The sequence below is a fragment of the Octodon degus genome, unplaced genomic scaffold (assembly GCF_000260255.1).
Source record: "Octodon degus isolate 3935 unplaced genomic scaffold, OctDeg1.0 scaffold00007, whole genome shotgun sequence".
Classification (NCBI taxonomy): Eukaryota; Metazoa; Chordata; class Mammalia; order Rodentia; family Octodontidae; genus Octodon; species Octodon degus.
The window spans coordinates 19662686-19671297 of record NW_004524583.1 but is presented as its reverse complement, the minus strand read 5'-3'; positions in this window follow the sequence as shown (position 1 = coordinate 19671297).

Here is an 8612-nt window from a genome sequence, read left to right as displayed (position 1 = left end):
CCTCCTCCTCCTCCTCTTCCCCCTTCTCCTCCCTCTCTTTCTTCTTTTTGTAAAGGCCCAGACAGGCATCCCCACCCTCCTTCTTGATGTTTCCACTCAGCTGTTTTGCACTTAATAATATGTGAAAACCTGAACTTCTGCTACTTCAATTTGCTCTTTTCCTTTATTTCTCACCTCAAAAACTGCACCACTCTCCTCTGGGCCTCTCTTCCTTCCAACCAGGCACAGTGGTCCCCGTGCCTAACTGCCTGCCCCTACCGTAGAGCTGGAAGCCCCACAATTCTCCCCATTTCTATGACTACCTTCCTCATTCAAATCAATTTTATCTCCCACTGAATGATCATGAATAAATCCCTCTTCTGCCTCTATTCTGTGCTTCCTTAGTGCATTTTTTATGCAGAAGCCAGTTTTAAAATGTAAAGCTGATCATATCTCCCTCATTTTAAATTCTCCAATGCCTCTTACGCTATAGAATTAAATTCAAAATCCTAATCTGACCTATAATACCATGCATAATTCAGCCCTGTCTGTCTCCCTGACTCTGCTCTCCCTCCCTCCCTCCCTTGATCACTGTTCCCAACCACAGTGAGTTTCCCTCCACTGTCCTGAACAGCACTGATTCTTCATCCGTGCCCTTCTCGGGTGTGTTCTCCCCACCTAGGCAATGCTTGGCACATACAGATCCCAGTAATATTTATTGAAAGTATAAAGGAATGAATGGGTTTTCAGGATTGCAAACTTCATAGCAAAAGAAGCCAAATCAGTTATGATCCTCTTTTGGAAGCCCAAGGATAGGGAGGCATTGGGTCAGTTATTTCAGCCACATACTAATATCTTCATTCCCCCAGCCTCTTTTTTCCCTCCATTCTGCTATTCATGGCATGCAATGCCTCCTATACATGGGCAGGGTAAAGCTTTTCAGACACTGCAGGTAGATGAAAACAACCAGCCAATCAGAAGCATGCTGCCTCCTTGCGGCTCTTTTATTAAAAAGAAAACCCTTTCCCAGAAACTCCTCACAGCATGCCCCAGGTTCTGCAGACCACGACTGAGTTATGTGCTCTAACCACCCTAATGAAATCATTAGCAAAAGGAGCAAGGTCATCAGGACTGAATTGGACCAGGAGTAATTTATACCCTGAGTGGCCAGGAAATTCCTCTTTTGGTAGTGGTCAAAGAAAAGCAAAGAAGCCGAATCAGAGCTCTTCCAACTATGAAAAGTTGTGGGATGGCTTTCCAGAAATGAGAAACGAGATGGACAAGGCAAAGGCTGTTAGGCCACCAACGGCAATGGTCATAAAAGATCATCATGGCTAGGGTGTGAATATGAGTGGTGTCCCCCACATTGACCCCCACATGTGAAAGGCTGTGTCCCAGGGTGGTACTCTTGGAGGTAGTGGACCCTTCGGGCAGCCAGGCCTTGTGGAGGTCTCTAACTGGGGACAGGAACATACTCTGCATTGAATTATGAGACCCCAGTCTCTCTCAGCTTCCAGCCCATAATATGAGCAGCTTGCTTTATTGTACTCTCTTCACCATTGCCATTGGAAAACTTTTCCAGAATCCCAAAGAAGGGGGGTCAACTAATCTTGGATTGGACCCTACAGAACAGTGATGGGTCCACTCTTGGGCCCTTGGCAGTTGCCTTGCTTTTTTCAAGTTAGTTGCCTCAGGTGTTTCACTGTAGTAACACAAGCTGTCATGCCGTCATTACCATCACCATCATCATCAACAGTGCTAGCCCAACCGTCCTTCTCTAAATGAGCTATTAGGACTTTTTGTCCATTTAAACAAAGACAAGTTAGATCCAAAAACATCTGAGACTGAAAAGCATTGAAGAACATAGGTTTACTTACAACTGACCCTATTTCAACCAAAACAGCTATAACTTTTTTCTGTTTAATATATTGATGGGCCACATACTATTCTACTGAAGAAAAAGGTCACAGAACTGAAAAATGACGGATCAGGTTTATATGATATTTTTGACCTGCAAAATTGAGTCCCAGATAGGCTATATCATCTGTATAAGTCACACATTGGCCAAGGGTCCTGGGAAAGCAGGATATTTGCAGGAATGCAAGGGCCAGACCAAAGCAATAGACGGGAATCAGACCAAACAGCAAAGCCAGAGATGCCTGCTCACTGTTCCTCAGCCCAGGTGTGTACAATAGCTGGCACTAAGCTTCCAGGGATACGCACCATAGAATCAAAGGAAGGTCTGTACACCAGGCTAAGGCAGCAGTAGCCCTGAGAGTGCTGGCTCTTGTTGTCTCTCTAACGTCTTTTCTCCACCTGTGGGCTCCTCACTTCATGATCTTTAAGTACTGAGACACCAGTATTCTTCCTATGCTTCTTACCCCCTGTTTTCTTTCTTTACCTTCAAGTACAAATATTTTTCTAGTAACCACAAGTTTCCAGCACCTCTTTGGCAAGCTTCAGGTAGGAAGTGCAACCAGCCATTCGTCATCGGCCATCAAATATCCCTTCCCAATGCACATATCTAAAACTTATACCCAACACTTATAATTTTACCATTCCCACTCCTGTTCTTCCTCAGGCATTTCCAATATCATTAAAATTTACCCCCATTGATGAAGAACCGGGATTGGCCAGGCATTATCAGGTCATCTTTTCCCTGCCTACACATCAAACATTGCTAATGTGGTCAATGCAGGTCTCAAATCTCCCTCCTACCAACTCCTTTCCTCTTAAATCCTGCATGTTATTTTAATTATTTCCTGTCTGGCATGTTTGTAGTAAATCTTTCAGTGATATATCTGCCCATGTAATCCTTCCTCTATCCTACAACCTCAGTGATAAGTCTAAAATAAACATGCAAATTGATTTTTTTTTTTTTGTCTTAAAAGGTCTTTCCAAAGCTTCAAGACAAACTTCAGTCTCATTAGCATGCCCCGCAACCCCACACGCTTCAGCTCCCACTTTCTCCCCAGCCCACCCTCAGGGTTTCCTACCCATGTGAGTGGTAGCCCTACTCATTAATTTAGAGCCGTGTTTTCAAATCAGACTGCCTGAGCTTGATCTTGGCTCTGTCACTTACAGTTACTTGAACAAATCAGCTAACCTCTCGGAGCCTTCAAATTCCCAGGAATATTCCCGGAATATTAAGTGGCATAACATATTTAAGCTGTATGGAAAAGTCCCTGACACACAGTAAGTGCTCAACTACAGTTATTTTCATTAACTTTTAAATGGTCAGTTTCTTGAAACCTTACATTTTTATTCTTGTTTCTGTTCATTTTCCTTAGATCTTCCTCTTTTTGCCAAGGAAAATCTTTTTCACTCTTCAAAAGTCACTTGTAAAGGCCTCAAAACTTCAGAAACCAATGCATGAGTCTACATCTTCATCAGATAAAAAAAAAACCCTGAGATTAAAGACTCATGGAGAACTTATTTCAGACTGCAGAGCTGGGATAAAGGAATTCTTTGTCATTCTTTCATTGATTCACTTATTCAACAAATATTTATTGATCACCTACTATGGATACAACATCAAGGACTGAAAATACAAACATGTTTAATACAGAGTTCGCACTCTAAATTCTAGAACAGAAATATCCAGTGGAGCTTTGGTGATTCTTCAAAGGTTCTGCAACTTGTTGATCAATGTGGTGGCCACTAGCTGGGTATGTGTATGAAACATCTGAAGTACAATTCATGCAACTGATGAAATGAGTATTTAATTTAACCCTAATTAATTTAATTCTAAATAGCCTCATGAGATTAGCAAATACCTTATTGGACAAGAGTCTAAAACAATACATAGGGGCTGGGGAGAGGGCTCAGTGGAATAAGCGCTTCCCTGACAAGCGCAAGGGCCTGAGTTCAATCCCTGGTTCCACAATAAATAAATAAATAAATAAATACACACATACATACATACATACATAAAGAAAGAGTCTTCAGGTGTACTGTCCAGCTTTCCTTTGCTTGGACAAATACCTGATACAACTTCAGGGAAGTGAAATTCATTTCAGCTCATAGTTTCTGAAGTCTCAGTCTATATTTGTTTGGTTCCAAGCAGAAACATCATGACAGAAGGGCACCATAGAGGAAAGCCACTCAGCTCATGGTATCCAGGAAGCAGAGAGCAGAGAAGAGCACCTGAGACCTGGGAATTATATCCAGGAACCTGATATAGTTTCCAAGGCCACCCCAGGACCCACTCAGACACATAAATAAGCATATATTGCTAATTGTCTCTCAAGCCAACAAGTAGACAAGATCACTCCTCATATCCAACTTGACCTCTAAACACACCCCCTTAAATCATATTTAATCTCCAGTGACAATAACAAGGTCATAATAACATGAAGTATTCTGATATAACTAAAAATGTACTAATTTTCTTCAAAAGCTCAACAGTTCTAGCATACTCAAATATCCCAGTTCAAAATGTTCTTTGAAATCTCTTCAAAGGAAACTTGTACCTGTGAATTCCTGTAAAACTTAAAAAACAAGTTACATTATTCCAAGATACAGTGCCAAGGTAAATGTTCCCATTCCAAGAGAGGTAAAGCAGAATATGAAGAATCAGACAAAACCAAGACCAAAGCTCAGCAAGTCAGACTCTCAATCTTGTAGCTCTGTATTTAGCACCTAGGGCACATGGGGCCATAGTATGAGCTCCAAGAAGCCTGAGTAGCCCACCCCTATGAGCTTGCTGGTTGTGGGCCACATGGCCTCTCTCTTGGGCTAACTCTACTATCTAGAACTTTCCTCAGCAGACATTCCATGTTCCTGAAATCTCTCACTTTCTGAGGCCCCACTAAAGCTTCATCTCCACTCTCAAAGTTTCATGCATTGTCTTCTCACAGGGTTCTGGCAGGAACTCTGGCCCTACCAATATTTGTGGTTGATCTCCCAGGGCTTCCTTTGAAATCTAGGTGAAAGCCTTCATGATCCTATAACTCTTAAATTCTAGATGCTTGTAAAACCTGCATCACATGAATGATATGAAGGTCTGCTGTCAACTGAAGCAGAAGCCAGGCCCTCTCAAGCCATGACTGCAGTGAATTTTGATTTGTATGGGTTGATTGACCGTGATGAAATGAATCCCAGGCCAGACTGTCACAAGCTGTGTAGTAGAAAATATGGGGGGCTACTACACCCTATCCCCAGGCAAAAAGTTAATTCTCTAAGTGACCCTTCTTGAGCAGATGACCAGAGTGCTCTTCTAAAATGGGAGGTTGACAGTTTTCCAGTCCTGAGCCTATCATAAGTAGAGTTTTGCTGATTTTCAAAATCGTTCTACTTTTCCCACTTCAAAGTACTTCATTTCTTCTTTTTTTTTTTTTTTTTTTTTTTTCGGAACCAAGGATTGAACTCAGGCCCCTGCGCTTGCCAGGCAAGCACTTATTCCACTGAGCCATCTCCCCAGCCCCTTCATTTCTTCTTAATGGAGCTGATTTCCTAAATGATCACAGTTCAACAGCTTTTTTTTCTTTTGCTTTGTAATCAGTATATTAAGAAAACATTCATACATTTTAACAATTGCTTAAATTCTGATACCCAAAATAAACATGTGAACATATGACTTTTTTAAACATACAAGTAAAGCTATTCATCATAGTTTGCTATACTGGGCCAGCCAAATAACTCAGTGGATTAAAGTGCCTGCAAGCAGGCACAGGGGCCAGGGGTTCAATCCCCAGGCCTGCCACGCCAACCCCGCCCCTGGGGCGCACTGAGATGGCAATTGAGACTGGGCATGGTGCGCACCTGTAATCTCAACTCTTGGGAGGCTGTAAACAGGTGGATCACTATGAGTCCAATGTAGTAGTGAGATCCTGAACACCCTGTAGACCCTTCCCCCCCAAAAAAAAAAAATTTAATATTACCATTAAATTACAGTGACTTTGGAGCATTACGTCAAATGGGTTAAACTAAGCCTGTAACATACCTATGGAGCACCTTCTTATGTCACACTTACCAATTACCTTTCCATGTAGTCTCTTCACTTAAATTTCTTTTTTAAAAATTTTTAAATTTTATTTCTTTTTTAATGTTAATGAGAAAGAAATAGCAAGGAGACAGTTTCAAAGCAGGTTAGCAGGAAGTTCAATTCCCTGGCCTGCCATGCCTGCCCCGCCCCCAGAGCATGCTAAGAAAGCAACTGAGACTGGGCATGGTGGCACACGCCTATAATCCCAGCACTTGGGAGGCTGTAAACAGGAGGATCAAAACAGGTTAGTAGGACAGTTATAATAATTAATATGTTACATATTGTTTTCTTCATAGTAGTTATTCAGAGTTCTTCACTTTAATTTCAAAGTTACCCTGCTCTAAAGTCACAATTCAAGTGCTTATCATGGTCCAAAGAGAAGGGAAAGGGGCTGGGGAGATGGCTCAGTAAAATAAGCGCTTCCCTGGCAAGTGCAAGGGCCTGAGTTCAATCCCTGGTTCCACCAAAAAAAAAGTTAAAAAAAAAAACAAGATGGAAAAACAATGTAACTAGGAGTGATCAACAGTTTTTAAAATATATATATTGAAAAAGATGGCGCAGCAGAGGCCTGCAATCCTAGAAATGCAGGCCCTTAAGAAGCAGCATTATGACAAACCCCTTATTTAGCAAGGTGTCATTTCTATCACTGTTATCACAGGCTAAATTATATTTTATGCCACCTTCAAGTAATAGTTGAGGCCGTAGAATGCAGAGGTATCGGAATGAGTCCCACTTAATGCAAATAACTATAGACAGGCCAACACTTCCACAAACCATTTCCTCTTTCTGATCGGCAGTTAAGTGGAGTTTTAATCCATAGCTTAACAATGATGGGCCATCCACTAAAGCCAACACATACATCTAGCATTTCAGTCTAAGCTTATCCGTGTACACAACTGAAATCAGTGGCAAGGCCTGGCCTCACAGACCCCAGGGTGAGGGACCTTTAACAGGCATGGAACTTCCTCTTGCACGCAGAAGTCATCACACATACAAGGTAAAGTCAGAGCTTTGGTATTTGTGTTTATTCTTCTTTTAACTTTTAAAACAGTACTATGATTGAATATTGAAACAAAAACAACAGCAAGTAGTGAGCATATGATGATTCTAGTCCTCCGTGCACTCACTACTGCACACCACACGCCAGCAGTGAACATTATTCACCGGTCCCGTTAAAAGGTCTGACACTGAACACCACCCCTGGGATGATGTTCGTCATCCTCGTAGGCCTCTCCATTGCAATGGCTCCATCTTTCCTGATTTGGATCAAAGCCCACCAGTTCTACCTGATCCATTTCATCGGTCTTTCTACTTCCTTTTGCTCAGATAAGAGTTTTTCCAGTAATGAGAGTTTATCAGGAGAGAGAAAGCCATTTTTAGGAAAGTTTACCTTAAATTTGATGATTAGACGACCCTTTTCATATGGTCTACGATAAATTGGCCTGCCTTCCTTTAGCACACACTCGATGTCTCCATGTTTGACAATTTGACCTGGATGAAAGATAATAACTATTGTTCAATTGTCAAGAGTGGATATTGGCCTTTGAAAGGCACACAGTGCTTCAACTGGTTGTATATCCATAAACGTGAAAAGATCTCTTCATTGAGTAACAATAGCATGGTCCTTCTGATCTAACACAGTGATAATATCTCCTGGCTCCAGCCCTGGTTCTTGGTCTCCTTCACCATGGAATGTTATCTTCTGGCCATCTTTCATGCCTTTGTCAATATGAACTTCTAGAATCTTCTTTTCTCTAACTATCCTCCTTCCGTTGCAGCTCTTACATCTGTCTTCAGGGCTGATGCGTTCTCCTTGGCCTGGCACTCCATGCACACAGACTACATTTGCTGAACCATCCAGGTCTTATCTGAGGAATTCTTATTTGCATTCCAGTACCTTGTCAGTTGGGACAGCATTCCACAACTCCTTTCTTATCACCTTGGCCTTCATATTTGTCACAAATCACATTCTTTTGCAGAGCCAGTTTCCTAGTGGCACCATGACATAAATTTCGAAGGTAACTAAGAGTTGATGCACTACATTTTTTACCTCTCCTTTCTCTCTGCATCCTTCTTCTTCCTCTGAAAAACATATCAAAGATATCCATGAGGGAGCCAAAACCGTCACTTGCTCCACCCTCCTTAAGTGCCTGTTCTCCTCCTTTGTCATACAATTCCCTTTTCTTGGCATCAGAGAGAACTTCATAAGCTTGAGAAGTCTGTTTAAACTTTCACCTTCATTCCAATTCTTATAAGGATGGTACTTCAAAGCCAGTTTCCTATAAGCTTTTTTTAGTTCTTGGGTAGCATTGGGTTTGACCCCCAAAACATCATAAAAAGTCTTTTCTTTCACCATTTTCTATAGGTGGTGAGTGAGCTGGGCCTCAGTGAGGTAGACAGAAAGGAGCACATAGCTGCGACCAGGTCAAGCAGCCACCACTCCTCCACCTCTCAGCACATCTGGAAAGTTCCATCCGGTCTGCTGCAGCTGTTGTCTTTTGTTCAACCATCTTTAACTTCGACTTCACACACACTTTTCTAGCCACACTGAAAGGTTTCCAAGTCTTTTTCTCTGCCTTATGATTCTGACTCTCACTGTACATGTGTGTGAAAGCAGCCAACAACATTCATGCCACAGCCTAAATGG